Source organism: Pinus tabuliformis, chromosome 1_1 (assembly GCF_031772625.1).
Source record: "Pinus tabuliformis cultivar Carrire ecotype Pingquan chromosome 1_1, CPIR1, whole genome shotgun sequence".
Lineage (NCBI taxonomy): Eukaryota > Viridiplantae > Streptophyta > Pinopsida > Pinales > Pinaceae > Pinus > Pinus tabuliformis.
This window is the reverse complement of record NC_142297.1, coordinates 426,372,317-426,397,895: the sequence shown is the minus strand read 5'-3', so window position 1 is coordinate 426,397,895 and position 25,579 is coordinate 426,372,317. Positions and strand designations below refer to the sequence as shown.

Here is a 25,579-nt window from a genome sequence, read left to right as displayed (position 1 = left end):
TACATAAACAAATTAAATTCATATCTCCATAAATACTTATCGGAATCAGATGATCTTTGGATCAATCCTACACCTCTCGATGAGAGGGATCCAATAAAAATATCAGCTGCCATAAATAAGCTGACCCACATGGAGTTTGGCCCTAGTTGCTAATTTAACAAATAATCATGCAGCCTCGCAACTCCAACAGTGTATCACAATCAATGAGTAATTGTGCCCCGAAGATATCTCAGAAGATTCTTGGCACCAATCCAATGCGAGTGATGAGACTCAGCCATACGTTGGCTCAACATCCTAACTGCAAAACAAATATCCAGACGGGAGTTCACCAAGAACATTAATGCTACTATGAGTAGATAAAACTCAAAGGCATTTCCCAAATCAAGTCTGATAGCACTACCGCATAACTTCTTAAAGTTAGGCTCCAACAAGGTAGTCACGAGCTTGCAGTTCACCATTCCAAATCTGGAACCCAACTCCCTCTTACTTTTGAAAATGAGAGGGTTTGCACCTGTCAAAAAGAGGTCGTCCTCATAAGGTACCAGTATGAGAGGTCTATCATCCACAACCTTAAAGCAAGGGTTTGGATCGGCTTCACTCCTAGTGAATCTCAGCTTCATCAGCTAGCTATCAATCCTCTCATACCAAGCCTGGGGTGTTTGCTCTAAATCATTGAGAGCTTTCTTCAACCTGCATACATGAGATTCCCGATCATGAATCTCAAACCCCTCAAGTTGTTCCAAATCTGTGGTCTTGCTATTACATGAGGGGAATGGTCCCCTTGTAAGATTTCCTTCGGTACATCTCGGACATGTACCTTCATGCTCTTCTTTGAATTCTGGTGCCATAGAAGAGATGTGTCACACGACATGGTCCCCATTGGACTTCCTGCAACTTGATACAAATTGCTAACCCTGAACCCAAGAGTAAAAGCATCTTTAAAATTCCTTTTCCAAACACGTACCTTTCCATCGATGAATGCCACCTTGAAACCTTTGACTTCCATTGCCGAAATGGACACCAGGTTCTTCTTGAGATCAGGTACACAAAGAACTTTTTGTAAATGAATCGAGTTACTCTGATTCAATTGAAGAGTAACATTCCCTACACCCTTTACGGGATAGGTGGCATCATCTCCAAGGATAATCTCCAAGATTGTTTCCTTCTCTATCAGATTAGAGAGCGCTTCCTTGTATCCGGTAAAGTGCCTTGAGGCACCACTATCAATAAGCCAATTTCCCAACGAGTCCGGAGGAGAGGTAGTGGAGAGGGCCAATATAAGATAATACTCCTTTTGCTTATCAGAAACAACATTTGATTCTTCATACCTGGAGTTCCTTGCTTTCTTTTTCCTTTGCCATTGTACCTGTCATTCCTTCGATCATTGAAGATGCCCCTGGAATGATTATGATCATCATCATGTGATGTGTCCCTTCTATTTGGACACTCCCTCGCATAATGGCCAAACTTATTTCAAGCAAGGCATCTGCCCTTCCTTCCACCCTTAGATCCAGACATTCCATTGAAGTGACCTGCTAGTCGATGGAATCTTTGATAATCTTCTTCGCTTCGACTTCATCTTCGGAGAAGCTAGTGCAATTGATGGAGGCTCGGGGATTTTACCCTTCACGTAATCCAACACTTCTTGCTCTCGGGATGTGGGATGAGGAACCCATTGAGCCTTTTGTCCTCTCCAATTGTCTTCGGTGATTGCTCTTTCACTCTTGCTTGGGCTTTGTCTTCACCACCGCTCCAACAGTTAAATTTTAGGTATGTTCTATGCTAGGAGCAATTTACTTCAATTTTTCATTTTAGCCCAATGACAATATTCAGATTAGCAATCACATCAGCATGATAGTAAAGTGCAGATAAAACATAAACATATACATCAGAAGACAAGAGGACACAAGATGTGGCGCCACCCAAGGTAAAACCCCAATGTGGGGAAACCCTTGATCAATTCTTCTTATATTCTTCAATAGTTCAACAAAGAGAGAGAGATAGTACAAATACATTTGAAGTCAACACTTTGACTTGCCAAAATGAGAGATCAGACATCAAAGATCTTCACCATGAAGATGACATAATGCAGCAGATGATAGGCTTAGAGCAGCTCAACCAATTACCCAGAATACTGAAGCTTTCCTTCTATAACGCTCTTCCTCGTTTGCTGCTTCACTGATCATGTCAAGGTTGCCCATCTGGTAACTTGTATAAGTTGAAAGGACTGAAGCATATCTTGGCAAACCTGATCTCTGGTAAGGGCACAAAATCTGCGAGCTACTGCACACTAAACATATTCCACAGTCCACCTACTTACTGCGAATAGCCTTCACATTAATCTCCAATGATACGTTGCATTATAGGGTCTGGGCGCAACATTTAAAGAGGCCTCCAACTGTTGGCTATGGCCTACGGCCTAGCCCAGCAATTGACTGTAACCTTGTCCCTTCACACAGTGACCCAATCAATCTTTATGCAGCAGCTCCATAGCACCTTCCTATTGGATACTTCTGCCCAGCATATCATACCCAAACAATACGGAAATGGCCATGCTGTCACCTACAGCAATGTGGCATTATCCCAGCGGCTAGGTGACTATGTAATGCCTCCATCTCAACGGGAACCAGCTGTTAGTACTGCTTGTGACCATCCTCCTGCTACGGATCACCCAGGCTGTAAAACAGCGTGTAAGGGCTTCTTAGAACAGTCACCCTTAACTGAGGATTGAGGTCACCTCTTCTTGACAGCGTTTAGGGCTTATGACTATGCCTTGATCTTGTTTAGAACAACAATTAGGGCATCTTCCTTTAGGCCTACGTTTAGACTTCTTCCTAATTGTTTGTAGGGCTTCCTTATGACAGCGTAATACATCTCACTTTTTGCCTGCGGCCAGAACTCCTCATTGCTGCTAGGGCTTCATGACCTTCCAGCGTATAGAAATTTTCTCAATACAGTGGCTAGAGTCTCCATTATGACAGCGTATTAGGACCTTTTAGGATTGCGGATTAGCAGCTACACAGACACCAGATCAAGGCTCTCTTTTGTTGTGTTTGAGGGTCTCTTGTGACAGCAAATTAGGGTCCCTTCATGACCTGCGGCTGGGGCATTTGGGACAGCATATGAGGGTTTTTCCTTCAGCTGTGTGAAGGCCTCTTTTTATTGCAGCTAGGGCTCCCTCTAGGACTCCTTGGATTAGCGTTGAAACTCCCTTAGACTAGAGAGCCTTTTCTTGACTACGTCGAAGGCTTACACTTCACTGCCCTTCTTGACTGCGGCTAGGGCACATCCAAGACTCCTTTAGGACTACTTACAGGGCATCTCCTTTAGACCTCTCCTTCCACCAAAAATCCAAACAAGCGGAGAGTGAGATCACAAGAGATGAATGTAAAATGACTTGAAGACCACCTCTATTTATGGTGCAACATTGAGGTAAGGTAAGATGGGGTTTTTGGTTGTTGGTCAACCTTGACGAATTGTCACATAACACAAATAATTTCATATCTCCATGAATCAATGTTGCGAAAATCACGATTTTATCGTGATAACATCCAAAAATCGCGACTTTTTCATTTTCCCGATAATATCGCGTGATTAATTCAGTGATTTTTTTATTTTGAAAAAATCTTGAATTTTTTTGTTTTTTTATGAGGTAGTGACACAACCTACCCAAGCTACCCCTGTCACCAGTAGAGGATGTGGTCTACCTCCTGTAGCTCCTACTTCTTCAGCTTCTAGAGCACAACAGAGTCCACTGCCAACTCCACCTGCATCTACATCTAGAGGGAAAGTTATTGCATTTTCTAGCGAGAGGGGCAGAGGAAATCAGTAGTATTAGTTATTTGGTTCATTTCATTGTATATGACATTTTGACTCATGATATGAGATACATTATTATATTTTTTGTTGATATTTTGAGGCTGAGTTGGGACTCAGGAGTCAAGACTGACTATTCAGGACATGATTCAATGTTATGTGTAATGTAGCACTAGAAATGATATTACACATCTTATATATTAGTTCTTTTATCATATTTATGTATCAATGTATTTATTTTATGTTGTAGATGCTTTAGATAATAAAAAAATTGAAAAAAAAAATGAATATTTTTGTATTTTACGATTTTTTCCCAATTATTGCCCGATTTTTTCCGACTTTTTCCCCTCGCCAAATTAATTTCGATAATGATTTTCACAATATTGCCATGAATACATGTCAAAATCGGATGATCTTTAGATTAATCCTACACCTCCCGACGAGAGGAATCCAATAAATATATCAGTTGCCATAAATAAGTAGACCCACATGGAGTTTGGCCCTAGTTGCCAATTTTAACAAAACACAATCATAATCCTTTAGAGGACATTAATGATGCTTGCTCTACGCTTGTTGGATGATGTTTCACGCCCTTTAGAGGGTTTTCCACTTAATAGTAGATGTTGGACACTTTATGAGAAGCAATGGGCTTGATGATGACTTGGCATACCTTTGAAGATACTCCTCCATTCCTTGGACCTTGGACATTGCTTACGGCTAAGACATTGCACATGAGCTTGATGTGGTACCTTATGCATGAAGTGGGGGCTTGGATGAATGACGATGGGTTTGACAAGGCACCTTTTCAAGATGATACATGACCCTTGGACGAGGAGACATGCCTTTTGATGATTAGTTGCACCTTTTAAAGAGAGACACGTCTTGAGCCTTTACGCTCACATGTGTGCAAATATTCAAAATATCATAAGAAACCAAAAGTACACACCATGTTCACAAATGTGCGCATGAAGCACAACTCCAAGATAGATAGAAGAGATAAGTTACACAATAAATCCTTGAAGAATAATGGAACCTCCTCCAAATACCAAATACATTCACACATCCAAATCACCTATCCTTAATAATAATTATACGATCTCTATATATACCCATTCACACATTTGCACATGTTGCTCATTCATTATTAGGCCAACCCTAATACATAAACATTTACATGTTGCATGTACATTTCGCCCCATATATGCCCCTCCTTGGGGCAATATCATATATATTTAATCTCATATATGCCCCCCTTGAGCTCAAACCAGTTTTTAGGGCATTTTCATGTTTATTCATTGCATTTTCATCTTTAAGGTTATTTTGGGGGTTAGCTTAAGACCTGTCCACCTTGTATCATGTATTTTTAAGGCTTTTATAAATTATCACCCTAAAAGGAATAAAGCGCTTGTTTTCCCTTGTATAAATAGGGGAGAGCTACCCTTCATTTGAATCGTTGCATGTTTGGAAATATCACTTCTCTTATATTTGTCTTTTCTTCACTATGGAAGGACTACTAGATATGACTTATCTTCTTTCAATCTTGTTTATTGCTGATGGAAAAGGCTAATTAAATATTCACCATAGTTTTGTTGGTATTGTTATCTCTTAATTCTCCTTGAACAAAACTTTTCATGAAGTTCTCTTCAACTAACCTAGATTTAGCTACCTACCTTATTTGCCCAAGAAAAATAGGATGATGCTAGGGTTAGAGGATTAAAAGGCGCAAGTTAGTCTCCCTTCATTTCTTAACCCACAACCTTCTCTCTTTCTTCCAAGGTTTTGTCACTTTTCGACTCCATTAGCCCTATATTAGAAAAGTTACTAGTCTTATATCTTATGTCAATCATTTAACTCTCCAAAGCGATTTGAATAGGAAAATTGTTTGATGTCCAACTCCTCTAGCTGCATAGTGATCATCATCTCGTAGCTCGATATGAAACTATATGTCTTCTCCTTCAGGTGGTTGAAACTCTTGTTGTTCGCGATCATGTAGAAGGATGCTCCTGAATCAATATAACATATATTACTATCTGTTGAGCTTGCCATTCTTGCTCCCTCAGAAAGCGTGCATCTCCAGCTCCATAGTTTGCCACTACCAATGATCGCAACTCCTTTTGTGTCACTGAACTTTAGCTCACTAATATGTCCCACTAGCAGGCCTCTAGCTCCACTAAGAAGTTTGCTCATTGGGTCTTCTAGATTTTCCCTCTTATTAGAGGTTTGGCCATCTGCAACCCATTGAACTAGGGCTCCACAACTCTGCCTCATAACAGCTCATTAGTCCTTCAACGATCACGATTCACTATACATGAAGACTTTAAGCACTGCCAACTTGTCAAGATTATGGCTGCTCCAAAATGCTGCTCCTCGTGCACACAAATATGCCCTGTCATAGTGACACATCAGCCCTATTGCACCCTGCTCAAGGCCTCCAAAATTACCCATACAGTCAACTCTTTGACTGATTTAGGGCTTGCAAATCCGCCATTAACAATCCATACACTTATTGTTCTTAGGTTGTTTCAAATCACAATTGTCATTAGACCAAAACCCGCAAGTGTTAGTCAACAATCGCATCGCACAAGATAAGGATCCACGAGAGGCAGTTAGTCCATGTCACAAAACACAAAGGGATCATTGGTTTATCTAATGTCCAACAATCTTCCCCCCAACGCGAGTTGGGTTTGTATAGAACTCATGACCTACGCTCTTATACCACTTGTTGGGAATCACGAATGTCGTTAGACCAAAACCCGCAAGTGTTAGTCAATGATCACATCGCCAGAGATAATGATCCATGAGAGCGGTTAGTCCATGTCACGGAACACATGGGAAGCATTGGTTTATCCAATGTCCAACAAGACACGTTGCACTTGTGATGTGTTGGTCCTTATTTTGATCCACCCTCTGATACAATGTAGAAAATCCACGAAATTCGCATTAGCTAATATCAGCAATCTAAAATAAAATTTCTTCTCACATAGACACAAAATTTCTCTACTAGATGCAGCAGAATAAGAACAAAAATAAAATCACGGTCACACAATTCAACAACACAGAATTGTCTAGGAACCCAACTGGAAAAACCCTCTACTTGTTATTGAGAATTTTATTGATAGAAAAAATTGAGTAATTGATCTCTTACAAAATAATTGTTTCAATCTAAAAACAACCTAGTTTTCCTACCTTGAACCAGGCTTGAAACCCTTGCAATTTTGTTGATCTTTGTTGCCCTCTACCAATCTATGCACACTCTTCCTCTCACAAGCTCCACGCACAAACTTCCTATTGCTTGGTCTCACCAGCTCGTGCTCACCAAAACAATGATTAAACTTGTCCCTTCGTTCCTCCTTTTAAAGGCAATTTGAATGGTTAAAATTAGTGAATTTTCTAATTAAGGAATGATTTTGTGACTGGTTGAGTTAGCATGACTTAATTGTTCATGCAACTCGTCCTATTTCAAGTCAACCACTTGAAACTCGATCACTTGTGTTTTTCCTCAATTAACTCACACTAGAAAATCAAGAACTTGACTTTCAATTTCAACACAACAATTAACACCAACCTAACTCACCCTAATTTTTAGGGACACTCCTACATTTTAAGAACTCGGGCATGCACAAGAAGGAACTTGAATTTGAATCCTTGAATTAAGGCACAAATCAAGCAATCATTTTCTTGCTACTATTCTCAACAATTTCTTCAAAATTTGCGGAAATTTTTCAAAAAGGATTCTAAATCTTGCGACGCTCCTATGCCAAAACCATACTCCAGTATTTTTTTCTTTTAAAAACATTGAAGTAATAAAAATTGATCAAAGCTCAAATACCACTTATAAGTTATAATGCCCCAGTGGTCAAACAATAAAATACGACTAAACCAAACACTGAAGATAATAGATGTAACGATAAACAGAGAGGAACATATCACAAACTACCACTCATAACATGCACAAGGGTTGGGGACACCTAAACACTCAAGATTGGAATGCACCTTCAATTCCCTAAAACATGTAGGAAGACATCTCCATGTAATTGTATTAAAATGAACAACAACGCTTGATCGACAACTAATTGGTTATCATAAATGAGGTGGCAGGGCCCTTTTAACTCTCAACTAAGTGATGAGTCACTAATGACTCCAATATTAAATTAATGATCTTAAAAACAAAATAGATCATGTACAAAATATGTTGTGTATAGACATACAACAACATCAAAAGAGGAACAAATACTTATCCAATACCCCACAAACAAAATTCATAAATAGTATAAGGAAACTAAATGAGATTGTACATATGTTGTAGAGTCTTCATGTACTTGTATTAAAACCAATAACAATGCTTGATTGATAAATAATTGGTGATAATCACAAGTGAGGTGAGAGGCCCCTTTTAGCTCTCAAATAACTTAGTGATGAGTCATTATTGACTCTAATATTAAATTAATGATCTTACAAATAAAATAGCTCATGTACAAATTATGTTATGTATAGACATACATACAATAAGCAAATATTATTCCATTACCCCACATAAACAAAATTCATGAATTGTATAACGCAACTAACCGCAATTGTACATATTTGTAAAATCATCATGATATGTCAATAAATAGAAACGCAACTATACATATGTTGTACAAGCTTCATGATATGTCAATAAATTAGAGTACAAGAGTAAAAATGCTAACATGATGAGCATGGAGTGAATGCATGTAAAGAAATCTCTAATTTGTTAGAATAAAACTAAATGTGTACGGGTAAAAGCAAAAGCATAACACTAAAAGAAAAAAACAATTACTCAAAAAAAGAATAAAGCTAACTGCAAGTTCTCAAGCCCAATGGATTAGCTCAATTACTTGCATTAGTAAGTTAGATGAATCTTATTTGTTGATCTCAAGTGAGGTGAGATCTAATCTCAACCATCAATCACTTTGGAGATTAGGGTTATGGATTTGGCAAGGCTAGGTGAAGGAGGAAGACACATAAGAAGAGACATAGAGAGCTTGAAAAAAATTATATTACATCTTATCTAACATTCCCCACCAACAAAGGACTAAAACTTGAGAAGATTTAGCAAGGGTGAAGAGGGACTTTCATCTAAAAATCATCTCAACGAATAAGAATGCAAGCATATTACAGCAAGAAGAGAGTAAACTAGCAACCGGAGAGAATCATACAGTAAACGAGCAGCGTTGTAGCAACTATGGGCATATTGTATGGTAGACGAATAGGACTGTGGAAATGTTGGGAAGACAAGACAGAAGTCGGGAAAGGCTATATAAATCCTTGGGCAGTTAGATTTGAGATGTAACAATTGCAGCAGGACATAAGCGAAGTACAAACTGCACAGGTAGGTCGTATAGACGCTGCCAACCAAGAATAGGCCATAGGTAGGCCATACATTAGCGAAGGAAACCATACAGGGCCTCAAATAGGTTGTACAATGACATGGGCAGCATGCCGAGCAAGTATAATTAAACAAGCAAACAATCAATAGAATTAAATAGAAAACAAAACAAAACAAAAAACTCTGAGGGTAGTTTTCCCGTTTTTTTTCTATTGTTTGTAATTTTCTCAGTTGGCAAACTATTTCGCAAGTTGGGAAAGCCCTGGTAAGTCTTGATCTTAATTAATGAGAAGCTAATTTAAGGGCAAAAATTTCTATGTGCATTTGTGAAGTTGATGTCTAACTGCTTCCGTAGATTTTCATTTTATTTATTGTTAAAATCCCAGTTGGGCAATTTATTCAGTAATTTGCAGTTTATTTTAATTTATATGAAGGAATTAATAGAAAATATCTTGCCTGTTTATTAGGATTAAGGAAATTTAACAAGTTCATTGTCAAGTCCATAGTTCAAGTCTCTCTGAGGTTTAAGACTAGTCGAGTATCCATGGCTTACCAACTGATATTGTGGCCAATGATTGTAGAAAATTTCCAAGGAAAAGAGGGGGATTCTACGAGATTTTTCCTTTCAGCAAAGAAAACTACAAGTTCTTATTATTTCATGGATGTTTAGAAGAAAATGTCCCCACTTTTTGTTGATCCAATGGAACACCCTTTCCAACAAAGTAAAAAAAGAAACCTTTTAGGATTGGGCAGTTGGAATCTTCGCATGGCCTCGAGTCTTAGGTAGCCAAAAATAGGTAGTGCAGTGCTTGACCTCGGTGTAAAACATTCTATCATGCTCAAGCAATTTGAATAGGAAAATTGTTTGTCCTATATGCATAAGAATCAAACATGTAATTTTTAAAAGGCTACAAATTTGATGCATCAATGCATATGATATTGCTTCCTTCCTCTTTGTTTGAAGCCAAAGAAGATGTTTTGGAACCTCGACAATTACACAAGGAGTTTATTTTGTAGAATTTAAATATATTTAACCAATAGCTGATGTGGTAGAGTCTGACTAACTCCAAATGGAGAAACATAATAACATGAATATCTATATCAAGTGAGAGCCTATGATGATGGTGTTGATATGCCAAAAGTGGCCCTTTTTTCAAGCGACATTATCTCAATCATTCAACTTCCGATTGGATTTTTTTCTAAACATCTAATGTTTAAAACTTTAAGCGCTTTCTAGATCTACAATCAATTGCTTCAAAATCTGTGGAAAGTATAATTAAACAAACAAACAATCAATAGAATTAAATAAAAAACAAAACAAAACAAAAAACTCTGAGGGTAGTTTTCCCGATTTTTTTCTATCGTTTGTAATTTTCTCAGTTGGCAAACTATTTCACAAGTTGGGAAAGCCCTTGTAAGTCTTGATCTTAATTAATGAGAAGCTGATTTAAGGGCAAAAATTTCTATGTGCATTTGTGAAGTTGATGTCTAACTGCTTCCGTAGATTTTCATTTTATTTATTGTTAAAATCCCAGTTGTGCAATTTATTCAGTAATTTGCAGTTTAGTTTAATTTATATGAAGGAATTAATAGGAAATATCTTTCCTGTTTATTAGGATTAAGGAAATTTAACAAGTTCATTGTCAAGTCCATAGTTCAAGTCTCTCTGAGGTTTAAGACTAGTCAAGTATCCATGGCTTACCAACTGATATTGTGGCCAATGATTGTAGAAAATTTCCAAGGAAGAGAGGGGGATTCTACGAGATTTTTCCTTTCAGCAAAGAAAACTACAAGTTCTTATTATTTCATGGATGTTTAGAAGAAAATGTCCCCACTTTTTGTTGATCCAATGGAACACCCTTTCCAACAAAGTAAAAAAGAAACCTTTTAGGATTGGGCAGTTGGAATCTTCGCATGGCCTCGAGTCTTAGGTAGCCAAAAATAGGTAGGGAAGTGCTTGACCTCGGTGTAAAACATTCTATCATGCTCAAGCAATTTGAATAGGAAAATTGTTTATGTCCTATATGCATAAGAATCAAACATGTAATTTTTAAAAGGCTACAAATTTGATGCATCAATGCATATGATATTGCTTCCTTCCTCTTTGTTTGAAGCCAAAGAAGATGTTTTGGAACCTCGATAATTACACAAGGAGTTTATTTTGTAGAATTTAAATATATTTAACCAGTAGCTGATGTGGTAGAGTCTGACTAACTCCAAATGGAGAAACATAATAACACGAACATCTATATCACGTGAGAGCCTATGATGATGGTGTTGATATGCCAAAAGTAGCCCTTTTTTCAAGCGACATTATCTCAATCATTCAACTTCCGATTGGATTTTTTTTTAAACATCTAATTTTTAAGCTCTCTCTAGATCTACAATCAATTGCTTCAAAATCTGTGGAAATTTTTCAAAAGGTCTTTAAATGTTGAAACCCTCCTATGCCAAAACCACTACTCTTTTTTCTTTCCAAAACAACAGGAAAACAAAAACTAATCAAGGTTCCAATACCACATATAAAATCCTTGTAGCCAAAATGTACATTACCACTACACAAAATAAAGGTGATAATAAATGTAAAGATAAACAAAGAAGCGCATATCATAGACTATCATCTGTAGTATGCACAAGGGTTGGGGACACCTACAAACTCAAGGCTGGAATGCACCTACAATTCCTAAAACATACTTGAAGACATTTCCATGTAATTGTATTCAAATGAATAGCAATGTTTGACTGAAAATTGATTGGTTATCACCTAAGTCACTGTGTTTATCGAACAAAATTGATGAAGTTCCCCGAATTTAACTATGGGCCGAACTTGTTCGATCATGTTTATCAAACATCAACACGAACATGAACCCAAATGCGAACACAATCTCGAACTAAATCATAAATTTCATTTTAAATTCAACTAAATTGGTCTGGATTTCGTTTGTGTGGGTAATTTCGGAAGATTCATAATAATTAAAAATAAATAATAAAATAATAAAAAAAAACCTAGCATGATAGCATCTACGCACTTTCTCTACCTCTTCAAACTCGCACACTGCTCACTCACAACCACTACAACACACCCCCGACTTGACCCCTGACAACAACAGTGTGGCATTGCAAACACAACCTTTCAAGTCTCATGCTCATTATGCTAGTGCGACTTATCCACTGACACTAGTTTTTCATCTTTCCACTATCCGCAACTCAGCGATATATCCTCAACCCTCTGTAGATTGTGTACAATTTATCTGCAACTCGCTCAATATTGTTCTTTGTACACTGTACAGTCAACCTTCAAGGCTTATCAACATTACCCCACAGTTTCACCCAACAACCAAACTCGACTCGATCAGTGATAGGAGTCGAGACTCATATTGGCATAACTACACAACTCCATTTGTAGAGTGAAGATTGCTCTATGTATAGTGACGGTTCACAATTCATCAATGTGAATCATGACTCCAAGTCTCCACACAAGGACCCGACTCCAGTCACTCCACCCGATCATGATTTGGCAATAGGACTCATACATCCTACAGCCTACATGTTTCCTAGATTCTCTATTTTAGTTCCAAACTTCCAGTGTTCATTATTCAATGTTCAGGCATTTTTATCAGTTAATGTGCATATTTTAAATTTAGTATTTAGATGATACTAGATAGATCTTTGTGTCTCACTGCTCACTAGCTTAAAACCTTGGTCCTTTTAAAGTTTCATGCTTTAAAAATAATTTAAATGTAAATAAGATTAAAATTAAAAATGCAGAACCTTCATGCTTCATTCAATGGCACCTCCAAAATCAATTGTTGTTGCCTAGAAATATCAAAAGAGAAAGAAAAAATTTTCTATTTCAATTATGTGGACATCAATTCAATGGCTCTTTACCTAGAGCAGTGGATTACCAATTTAGCATTAGCAATGGAAAAAGAGGTGGTGTTGAAGGTTGCTCTAAGATATCCAAGGAGAAAAAACTGTAGTGGAGAAATACTATTATAGTTCAAATATGGAAAGAGGAAAAAGGGAGAAGAGGCAGCAAATTGAGAGGGAGATTGCCCTGTCTTCCTCAAACACCATTCATTCTACCTCAGTCATTGGTGGATCAAGTTGTACCCCAGCAAAAAATAAAGATGGCACCACAATATTAAATCAATTATGGAAACCTATGGAGAGACAAGAAGTTGATGATGCTAATGCAAAAAAAAAATATGTGTGTGCAATTCCCTTTAATGTGGCCAAGACTTTGTATTTTAAAAATGTATTTAAAAAGGCTATTGGTTTTGGCAATGGCTGTGTTCCTCTCAGGCCTGAGGCTTTAAGGACAACTTTGCTAAAGAAAACAAAAGACAAAGTGACAAAAAAGTTGGTTTAGGTTAAAGAGTATTAAAAGCTCCTTAAAGAGTCTTAGCATCATTAAGTTATTATCTCTTCACAAGTTTCCAGAATTGATTAAATGTTGTGGTTCCACCTTTTTTTGATAGGGTAGTAGTGTTTGAGGAAGAAATGGTAACCTCCCTCTCAATTCGTTGCCCCTTCTAAGCTCTTTTTTCCCTTTCTATCTTTGAACTGTAATAATTTCTCCTTTGCATTTTTTTGCTCCTCGAAAATCTTAGAGCACCCTTCAACACCACCTTCACTTCCATTGCTAATACTAAGAAAGTGATCCACCAATGAATCGATGTCCACATAACTAACATGGAAGATCTTCCCCTTCTCTTTTGACATATTTCCATGCAACAACAACTGATTTTGGAGATGTCATTGAACGAAATTTGAAAGTTCTGCATTTTTATTTTATTTTCATTCATTTAAATTAGTTGTAAATCATGAAACTCTAAAAGGACCAAGGTTCTACGCTAGTGAGTAGTGAGACACAGATATTTATCTAATGTCATCTAAAAACTAAAATTAAAACATGCAGTTACCTAATAAAAAAGCGCCTAAACAGTGAACACTACAAGCTGGAATTGAAATAGTGAATTCTAGAAACTGTATATAGTAGATTGTATGAGTCCTATCTTCGAATCTCAATCAAGTTGAGTGACTAGAGTCTGTGTTAAAATTGGCAACTAAGGCCAAACTCCATGTGGGTCATCTTATTTATGACAACTAATATTTTCCTTTGATTCCTCTCATCGAGAGGTGTAGGATTGATCTAACGATCATCCAATTTCGACATGTATTCATGGAGATATGAATTGATTTGTATTTCTTGACAATTTGTCAAGGTCGGCCAGCAAGTTGAAGTGTGTAGCACACCCCCAACTTATCCTCCACGATTCATATAAAAGGAGGAGACCTTGTGGCATTATTCCACTCATCTCACCACACATCTTCTCTCTCTCCTACGCATTAAAAGAACTTCTCTCTCTTACACGTGTGGCTGAAAGGAGGACGCAGATTTCTGGTTAGGGCAGCGTTGACTTGGGTTGACCTAGCTGCAGGTGGGTAGATTGGACAAAGTGGAGGCTTTCTTGACTGCGGTTTGGGTTGGGCAGCCTCTCCTAGGCTAGCCGCATTTTTATTCAGCCTATTTTACCAGGTTTGACCACTCTTTGACCTGCGTTGACTGTCAAAGAGCTACTGCAAGTTTGACCAGGCATTGACTACAGTTTGACTGGGTATTGTGCACTATTTGGGGCTGCCTATGTTTGTTGTTGAAGACCAAGTTCTTCAAGGTTGACTTGAAGTCAAATTAGGAGTTGTTTTACCAACTTTAACTTTGTTGATTAGTGTTGTATTGTTGCTGATATAAAATCACAGATTTGTGATATTGTACTATCTCTCTCTTTGCTGAATTATTGAAGAATATAGAAGAATTGATCAAAGGGTTTCGCTGCATTGGGGTTTGTCCCTAGCTAGCCGCCACATCTTGTGTCTCTTGTCTTGGCTTGTCTTTTGTCGATTTTATTTATGTTCTATAAGCATTTTACTTATATGTTAATGTGATTGCTATACTGAGAATTGACATTGGGCTAATAAGAAGAAATTGAAATAAATTGCTCTAAAGCATAAAACATACCATAATTTAACATGGTATCAGAGCTGAGGTGAAGACAAAGCCCGAGCAAGAGCAAGAGCAATCACCAAAGACAATTGGAAAAAGTCAAAAGGCTTCATGGGTTCCTCATCACACTTCCCCACCAAAGACAAGCTCCGTGAGAAGTCTGATTATCATGGATGGAAGATGTCTCTTGATCTGACATTGGAAGAGCAGGAAGTGTTGGATTAACTGAGAGGCAGCATTATGGAGCCTCCATCAAATGCACCAGCTGCTACAAGGAACAAGTACATGAAGGGTGAAGTCAAAGCGAAGAAAAAAATCATCTGGGACTCTATTGACAAGCGTCTGATGGCCTACATTTCCGAGTTGAACACCTCCAAGGAGATCTACGATAGACTGGTAAGCTTGTTTAAAGTTAGAGATGCAAATCAAGTTTTGTTCCTCAAAAATAAGTTGAAGGATATTAAGAAGGGCAAAGACGAGGATATTCAATCCTACTTCTTAAGGATCACTGAGATCAAGAATGATCTCCTATCGATTGGAGAAGTCATTGCTGACAGGGAACTGACTATCACTACTCTTGGAGGGCTCCCATCCGAATGGTATGTATTTAGAACCACTCTTCTCAACAATGATCGAATTCTGGGATTTGAGGAATTGATGGCGAGATGCATTCAAGAAGAGACAAGGATGGTAGAGCAAGAAATGCCTTCAAGCAAAGGCAACCCCACTGCTTTCTCCTCTCAAGCTAAAAGGAGAAATAATTATGGGTCTAAATTCAAAGGAAAGGTCGAATCGAAGGGTGGAAGAAAGGGAAGATGCTTTGCTTGCAATAAATTTGGCCATTATGCGAGGGAGTGTCCAAATAGGAAGGACACAACTCATGACGATGATCAAAATCACTCCTGGGGCAAGGAACTCCAAGTATGAATCAAATGTTGTTAACAATAAGCAAGATGAATATTATCTGATATTGGCCCTCTCCACCACCTCTCCTCCGAACTCGTTGGGCAATTGGCTTATTGATAGTGGTGCCTCAAGGCACTTCACTGGTTCCAAGGAAGCTCTTTCTAATCTGATAGGCAAGGAGGCAAACTTGGAGATTATTCTTGGAGTCAATTCCACCTATCCCATAAAGAGTGTAGGGAATGTTACTCTTCAATTAAATCAAGGCAACACAATTCATTTGCAAGAAGTCCTATATGTACCTAATCTCAAGAAAAACCTAGTGTCCATTTCGGCAATGGAAGACAAAGGCTACAAGGTGGCCTTCATCGATGGCAAGGTACGTGTATGAAAAAGAATTTTAAAGATGCTTTCACTCTTGGGTTTCGAGTTGACTCTTTATATCAAGTTGGAGGAAGTTCGTTGGAAGTCATGTCTTACGACACATCTCTCCAGTCTGAACTATGGCACCGGAGGTTTGCCCACCTTCATTATAAGGCTCTACCCGATGTGAGACAAATGGTGACAGGGATGCCCGAGTTCAAAATAGAGCATGAAGGTGTATGTCCGAGATGTGCCGAAGGAAAGCTCAAAAGGGGACCATTCCCCTCAAGCCATAGCAAGACCTCCGACATTTTGCAGTTGGTTCACTCCAACATATCTGATATGATGCCCGTGAACTCTTTGGGAGGATATTTATATTATCTCACTTTTACAGATGACTATTCTTGCAAGACTTGGATATACTTCTTGAAAAAGAAGGATGAAGTGTTCTCTTGGTTCCGTCACTTCAAAGCCTTGATCGAGAATCAAACTGAAAAGAGGATCAAGAACTTAAGGACTAATAATAGGACCAAGTATGAATCCAATGAGTTCCATGACTTTTGCAAAGAGGTAGGCATTAAGAGGGAGACCATAACACCATACACCCCTGAGTAGAATGGTGTGGCGGAAAGGAAGAATCGTACGAATGTGGAAGTTGTTCGTGCCATGCTCCATGATCAAAGGCTTCCGAAGTTTCTATGGGCCGAAGCTGCGAATACCGCCGCATATGTTCAAAACCAATGTCCTCATCAAGCATTCGGTTTCAAGACTCCCGAAGAGATGTTCACTAGTAAGAAACCTAATGTCTCTCATTTTAGAATTTTTGGAAGTCTTGTATATTTTCATGTGGCGAAAGAGAAAAGGAGCAAATTGGGTGCATCTAGAAAGAAGGGAAGCTTCGTGGGCTATAGCAAAAAATTCTAAGGGCTATAGAATCTATGTGGCTGGTCAAAGGGAAGTTGAGATTAGTCATGATGTCACCTTTGACGAAGATATGGCTCTTAGCAAGGTTGACAATCTTCTTATTCTAAGGAAAACTAAAGAAGTTGACACCAGGAAGCTAGATGAAAAGGAAGATGAGACGATGCCCAATGTGGAAGAACTTATGGATCCTACTGATCCCCTCCGCGAGAGCCTTCCTCTTCTAGGAAGAGGCCCTCATGGCTTAGGGGGACACTTGATGATGCCAAAGGACATATTGCACCCACAGGGACTTTCTGTGAAAGTAAGAAGTCGACTAGGTATCAGGGATACTTGACCATTATGAGCACCATCATTCAAAATAAGCATTCTTCGTTCGAAGAAGTCGTGAAGCATCAAGCATGGAAGGATGCTATGAATGAGGAATACGAGTCCATCATGAAGAATGATGTCCGGGATGTGGTCCCCAAACCCCAGGGCAAAACAGTTGTCACCTCGAAGTGGCTTTACAAAATAAAGCATGGAGTTGATGGGAGTGCTGAAAAATATAAGGCTCGCTTTGTTGCTCGAGGCTTCTCTCAAAAGGAAGGTGTAGATTACGACGAGAAATTTGCACCTGTTACCCGATACACCACCATCCACTCGATCATAGCCCTTGCCGCTTCGCAAGGATGGAACCTACATCAGATGGATGTCAAGACTGCATTCTCGCATGGTTCAATTAAAGAGAAAGTCTATGTGGAACAACCCGAGGGGTTTGAGATTCATAATCGAGAATCTCACATATGCAAGTTGAAGAAAGCTCTCCATGGGCTAAAGCAAGCACCCTGATCTTGGTATGAGAGGATTGATAGCTACTTGATGAAGCTCGGATTCACTAGGAGTGAAGCCATCCAAACCTTTAATTTAAGGTTGAAGATGATAAGCCTCTCAGACTAGTGTTGTATGTTGACGACCTCTTCCTGACAGGTGCAGACCCTCTCATTCACAAATGTAAGAGGGAGTTGGCTTCTGAATTTGAGATGAAGGACCTAGGACTGATGCACTATTTCCTAGGGCTGGAGGTCTGGCAAAAACCATGAGAGATTTTCCTATCTCAAGGAAAATACGTGGTGAAGATATTGGAGAGATTCGGTATGGTGGACTGCAAGCCTGTGACTACCCCGATGGAGCTTAACTTCAAGAAGTTATGCGGTAGTGTTGCCGAACCTGCTTTGGGAAATGCTACTAAGTATCGTCAACTCATAGGAGCATTGATGTTCTTGGTGAACTCCCGTCTGGATATATGTTTTGCAATCAACACGTTGAGCCAATATATGGTTGAGCCTCATCACTCACATTGGATTGGTGCCAAGAATCTTCTGAGATATCTTCGGGGCACAATCACTCATGGGTTGAGATACACTGCCGGAGATGTGAGGCTACATGGATATTCCAATGTTGATTGGGCAAGCAGTGTGGTGGACCGAAAGAGCACTTTCGGGTGTTGTTTCTCTTTGGGTTCTGCCTCGATCTCCTAGATGAGCAGGAAGCAGAAGTTGGTGGCTTTGAGCACCGCTGAGGCAGAGTACATTGCTGCGAGTATGGCCTCCTGTGAGGCTGTCTGGTTGAGGAAGCTCTTCAGTGAGCTATTTGGACATACGTTGGATACTATTGTGATCCTATGCGACAACCAGAGTGGGATTCGTTTATCAGAGAATCTTGTATTTCATGATCACTCCAAACACATTGATATCAAGTACCACTTTATCCAGAATATGGTACAGCGAGGGGCAATAAGGCTCCATCATATTGGGACAGATGAGCAAGTCGCCGACATTCTAACGAAGCCCCTAGGAAAGGTCAAATTCTTGACTTACCGAGAACGATTGGGAGTCGTTGAGAAACCCTCTTATGAGGGTCCTATATGATGCATACATTGAGCTCTAAGAGCTCCGGGGGCTTGAGGTAGTTCTTGGAGCGACGAGCAACCATAGGGTGACTCGCCCACCCCTACTAGTGAGCTGTGTACAGGGAGAATGGTTCAGCCTTCCCCTGTGATACCCGTGGCAACATGTAGATAGGATGGGTGGTTCATCCTTCTACTGCCGAGACATCCTACCCATGCAGTTTGGGACTCATGGGAAGTACTCTCATCTGGCCAATGAGTAGAGAAATGAGGATTGGGACCATAGCAGTACTGATGGACGCATCGTGTATCTACTATACTCCCTATGCTAGGATGATATTGATTTGGGATCAAATGGAACTGACTTTGAGTTAGTAAGAGTGATAAAACTCACTCCCTTTTGGAACTAATCTGGGATCAGTAAGAGTGGTATGACACACTCTCTTCATTGGGATTGACTTCGGGTCAGTAAGAGCGCTATTGGGCACTCTCTTTTATCTGGGACCAGCTTCAAGTCAATAGAGGATGTTATGATACATCCTCAATCATTTCTTCTTCTTCATAGTTTAGCAGAGCAGAGTAAAGCCGAGCAGTGCAGGGCAATGCATTTGATGGCAGAGATAATACCAACAGACAGATGGATTAGCAGATGGAGTTCTCCCTAGTTGAGAGGGAGTGTTAAAATTGGCAACTAGGGCCAAACTCCATGTGGGTCATCTTATTTATGGCCACTGATATTTTTCTTGGATTCCTCTTGTCGAGAGGTGTAGGATTGATCTAACGATCATTTGATTCCGACATGTATTCATGGAGATATGAATTTATTTGTATTTCTTGACAATTTGTCACGGTCGGCCAGCGAGTTAAAGTGTGTAGCACACCCCCAACTTATCCTCCATGATTCATATAAAAGGAGGCGACCTTGTGGCATTATTCCACACATCTTCTCTCTCTCCTACGCATTAGAAGAGCTTCTCTCTCTCACACGTGTGGCTGAAAGGAGGACACATGATTTATGCTTAGGGCAGCATTAACTTGGGTTGACCTAGCTACAGGTGGGCAACTTGGACAACGTTGACCAGCGTGGAGGCTTTATTGACTGCGGTTTGAGTTGGGCAGCCTCTCCTAGACTAGCCGCGTTTTTGTTCAGCCTTTTTTACCAGGTTTGACCACTCTTTGACCTGCGTTGACCGCCAAAGAGCTGTCACAAGTTTGACCAGATGTTGACAGCAGTTTCACTGGGTATTGTGGACTGTTTTGGGCTGCATATGTTTGATGTTGAAGACCGAGTTCTTCAAGGTTGACTTGAGGTCAAATTGGGAGTTGTTTGACCAGCTTTGACCTTGTTGACTAGTGTTGTATTGCTGTTGATATAAAATCACAGATTTGTGATATTGTACTATCTCTCTCTCTGCTAAATTATTGAAGAATATAGAAGAATTGATCAAAGGGTTTCCGTACATTGGGGTTTGTCCCAGGCTAGCCGCCACATCTTGTGTCTCTTGTCTTGACTTGTCTTCTGTCGATTTTATTTATGTTCTATCAGCATTTTACTTATATGTTAATGTGATTGCTATACTAAGAATTGACATTGGGCTAATAAGAAGAAATTGAAGTAAATTGCTCTAAGCATAGAACATACCATAAATTCAGAGCAGTGCAGGGCAGTGCATTTGATGGCAGAGATAGTACCGACAGACAGATGGATTAGCAGATGGAGTTCTCCCTAGTTGAGAGGGAGTGTTAAAATTGGCAACTAGGGCCAAACTCCATGTGGGTCATCTTATTTATGGCAGCTGATATTTTTCTTGGATTCCTCTCGTCGAGAGGTGTAGGATTGATCTAACAATCATCCGATTCCGACATGTATTTATGGAGATATGAATTTATTTGTATTTCTTGACAATTTGTCAAGGTCGGCCAGCGAGTTAAAGTGTGTGGCACCCCCAACTTATCCTCCACGATTCATATAAAAGGAGGAGACCTTGTGGCATTATTCCAATCATCTCACCACACATCTTCTCTCTCTCCTACCCATTAGAAGAGCTTCTCTCTCTCACACGTGTGGCTGAAAGGAGGACGCAGATTTCTGGTTAGGGTAGCATTGACTTGGGTTGACCTAGTTGCAAGTGGGCAGATTGGACAACGTTGACCAGCGTGGAGGCTTTATTCACTGTGGTTTGAGTTGGGCAGCCTCTCCTAGGCTAGCCACATTTTTGTTCAGCCTTTTTTACTAGGTTTGACCACTCTTTATCCTGCGTTGACCGCCAAAGAGCTGTCACAAGTTGAACCAGATGTTGACAGCAGTTCGACTGGGTATTGTGGACTGTTTTGGGCTGCGTATGTTTGTTGTTGAAGACCGAGTTCTTCAAGGTTGACTTGAGGTCAAATTGGGAGTTGTTTGACCAACTTTGACCTTGCTGATTAGTGTTGTATTGCTGCTGATATAAAATCACAGATTTGTGATATTGTACTATCTCTCTCTCTGCTAAATTATTGAAGAATATAGAAGAATTGATCAAAGGGTTTCCCTACATTGGGGTTTGTCCTTGGCTAGCCGCCACATCTTGTGTCTCTTGTCTTGGCTTGTCTTCTGTCGATTTTATTTATGTTCTATCAGCATTTTACTTATATGTTAATGTGATTGCTATACTAAGAATTGACATTGGGCTAATAAGAAGAAATTGAAGTAAATTGCTCTAAGCATAGAACATACCATAATTTAACAGTCTGGTTGTCAAGTGGAGACTTGGAGTCACAACCCATATTGATGAATGATGAACAATCACTATACATAGAGCAATCTTGACTCTGCAAATGGAGTTGTGTGACTATTCATGTATGAATCCCGACTCCCATTGTCGATTAGGATTCTAATCATCGAGTGGAACTGTGGAGTCACATTGATGATCCTTGAAGGTTGATTGTACAATGTACATAGAGCACTGCTAAGCATAAGCGAGCCACATATAAACTATACACACTCTCCAAAGGGTTGAGGCTATAGCATTGAGGTGTGGACAGTGGAACAATGAAGAACCGGTGGCAATGGATGAATTGCATGGCACACTGAGAACGAACCTCAAAACGTTGTGTTTGCAATGTTTCACCATCAGTATCAAGGGTCGACTCACGAGTCAGGACTGTGTTGTAGCAATTATGAGTGAGTAGTGTGTAAGGTTGAAGAGGTAGAGCGTATTCATAGATGCTATCATACTAGCATTTTAATTTTCTTTAACTTTTATTATGGACCCTCCAAAATTACTCGCACACCAAGATGAATATAATCGAATTTAAAACAAATTTTATGATTGAGCTGAAAGGCTCATTCTACAGCCCAGTATGAGGAGGATGTGTAAATTTGTCCATCTGTTTACCCCCTTTAAAATAAAAAATTAAAAATTAAACATTTGTCCTAATAGCAAAATAATGTCGACTATAATGTAAAAGTTAGAACGTTTATTTGGTCTTATATATACTCTATTTAGCATTCAAAAATACAATTTAAACAATGAAAAATAACATATTGTATTTTGCACTCTAAAAAAGTTTGCACGTAAAGAAATTTGATCCCTCTCAGCTCATGTTAGATCCGTACTTCAGATGGATCTACTTAAGATGTTTAGTTAGAGTTCATGTTCAAGTTCGCATTTGCATTCGCATTGATCTTCGGCAAACCTGATCGAACAAGTTTGACCCACAATTAATATCATCGAACTTATTTTGTTTGCCAAACACAGTGACTTAGCTTACAACTAGCTAAATTCTTTAGCTAAGCCATACTCGGACATTCTTTACATCAAGAAAGTCTATTTTTAAATTTAATGTTTAATGTACTCTTCTTACAATAATCCCAGTATGCCCTCCAAGCCAAATGACGCACACTTCAACAGACGCAAGGAAACCCGCCTTGTAAAGAATAAGGTCTTCTCAATCGATGTATGTTGTTTACTATTTTTCATGCACAACCGATGTGATATATTGCTGAAATTTAGTTTCGAATTATCTTCAAAGAATTATTTAACAAAGACCTATGCAAAAACTTGTGATGCATAGATATTAAAACCAAACAGTCTTTTGGGATGCTATCTTCCCTCCACGCATACAACATTTACTTCTTTGTTTTAAAAACATACATAACCTTAACGAAATTATTGCAAATCAACCTAAAAACCCTGACAAGTAACTCACCACATGCTTCCGTGGTATTTCAAAGTGTAAGGCCCGCGTTCAAGGCTGCGTTCAAAATGGCTATGAACTTTGTGCCTCCCTTGCCGCTCTGGTCAATCAGCCTCAATTCAAACTTAGCCCTCACATCAGTGCCCTCGCTGACCAAAGCCACGAAAACCGAAACATACAGAGAATTGTCTTCAGGGTTTTTTCCGTCGGGGTAAAAGTAAATGGCCCAGTCGTATCCTCCGACGCTGAAAGTCTCGCTCGCAAGGAAATTACCGACACCCATGCCCTTGGCCAGAGAAAATCCCACGATGGTTAAATCGTGGGATCCTTTTACGGTGTCTGCCACATAACGGGATTCCGTGTTTGTGGGATTCCTGCCGTACATTCCCGTGCCGTAGACAGCTTCTGCGAGCTGTTCTTGGAGGGAATTTAAAGCTCTCCTCATTGCAACGCCTCCTGATTCAGTGGATGACGCCATTTAAAAGAGGGTTTTCAGGGTTCTAATCTTCATATACAGTAAAATTCTGGAGAGTGTGGAATTGAGAGATACCTGTCAATTAAGTGTTCTTGACCGTCGAAAACTCAAGGAGCCTTAAATTTTTTCAATTTTTTCTGCGATCCACTGGTTTATCCGTTCCCGCGATTCGAACAGTAGACTCGAACCAAGAAAATGCAAATCTAAGTGCCAGGGGAACTTCGTTTAATTGGGTCTTTAAGTAGGCGCGTTAGAGAGTCGGTCAGATGGGGCTTGACGAGCACTGAGCCTACTTTGTATGTGTAGCCAAGAGGTCACATTGCTGGTGGTGATCGGGCTTTTGTCCAAAAACGGCCAGGCTCGTTAGCCCCTTCTCTTGCATGCTCGCTCGCTAGCGGTCTCTCTTTATTATCTCTTGCATGCTCGCTCGCTAGCGGTCTCTCTTCATTATATTTTGGGGTAGTTTACAAACAAAAAATCATAGAAGTGGTTGTTGATCAATTAGTTATTACTAGCAATCTGCTCAAAGTTGCAAAGAAACGCCCATAGAATTATTAAATTGAAAAAATTATTTTGTTTTTCCTGATCAAATAGTAATTGATATATTAAAGTTATATATTATTGAGAACATTAAAAAAAAAATAGTAAAAAACATTTAACAAAATTTAATTCTCACCTGAGTTCTTCATTAATCTCCAAGAGAGTAATGTCACGATCCAACCATGAAATATACATATATATAAATAAAAGGAAATGATTTTCTTTATAATATATGATATCTCGACTAATTTCTAAAATTAACTAAAGTATAACGATGAATAAGAGGAAAAGTGACATTGCCAAATAAATAGTGATACAATTAATAGTTTATTATAATGGACCCCACAAAGTAGGTCAATGCTCAAAAACATTTTAGGAATAATTAATTTAATCCCATGTCTTTAATCATTTCTTTAATTAACTAAAGTATAACCATGAATAAGAGGAAAAGTGACATTGCGAAATAAATAGTCATACAATTAATAGTTTATTATAATGGACCCCACAAAGTAGGTCAATGCTCAAAAGCATTTTATGAATAATTAATTTAATCCAATGTCTTTAACTATATCTTTCTAAAAATGCAATTGTTGGCTTGAAAACCACATGCTCCAATATTAAGATAAAACCACATTCTTAGGATCATTTGGTACAAAGTTTCAGTTGTCTTCTCAATCCAAAAATGTGAGCAGGTGTTCAAAATACTTGTTCCATGGTGTGAATGGCTTCAGCAATTAAAAGCTTGGGGAATGAGATGCAAATAGGTGAACTTCAACGTTGTGAGGTCATGATCACGATCTTTGCGACAATTCGAACATCCGGGAAGGGTTTGGTTTATCACCTTACACCATTTAGTCTTGAATGGATGTAAAGGTGTTGGGCAAACGAGTCAAACTACATGGGATTGGTCAATACATCCACTCCCTGCATTCGATAAACACTAACAAGGGAGCATGGGATTATCCAACTTCCTGTTTAACTAGGGCCTTGGTTCTTCCACCATTGTTGTGTACGACTGTTTTCTTTGAGGCTTCTCCATTAGCTAATGATCGAAATCCTTTGGGAGTAAGCAAGTCCTCAAAGTTATAACCCTCGATCAACAGAGTCGTCATTGCCTCCTTTTTAGATATCATTTTT

General features: G+C 39.1%; 1 protein-coding gene and 1 pseudogene across 2 annotated transcripts in view; both read right to left on the bottom strand.

The window, feature by feature from the left end:
• The window catches only part of LOC149213523 (BTB/POZ and MATH domain-containing protein 4-like), an 83,638-nt pseudogene extending 59,759 nt beyond the window's left edge, over positions 1 to 23,879 (bottom strand). Inside the window, exon 1 of the transcript XR_016250829.1 lies at positions 23,440 to 23,879. The product of XR_016250829.1 is annotated as a BTB/POZ and MATH domain-containing protein 4-like (transcript). The remainder of the gene's footprint in view (positions 1 to 23,439) is intronic.
• The window catches only part of LOC149213521 (BTB/POZ and MATH domain-containing protein 4-like), a 173,047-nt gene that overhangs the window by 61,865 nt on the left and 85,603 nt on the right, over positions 1 to 25,579 (bottom strand). The window lies entirely within an intron of this gene.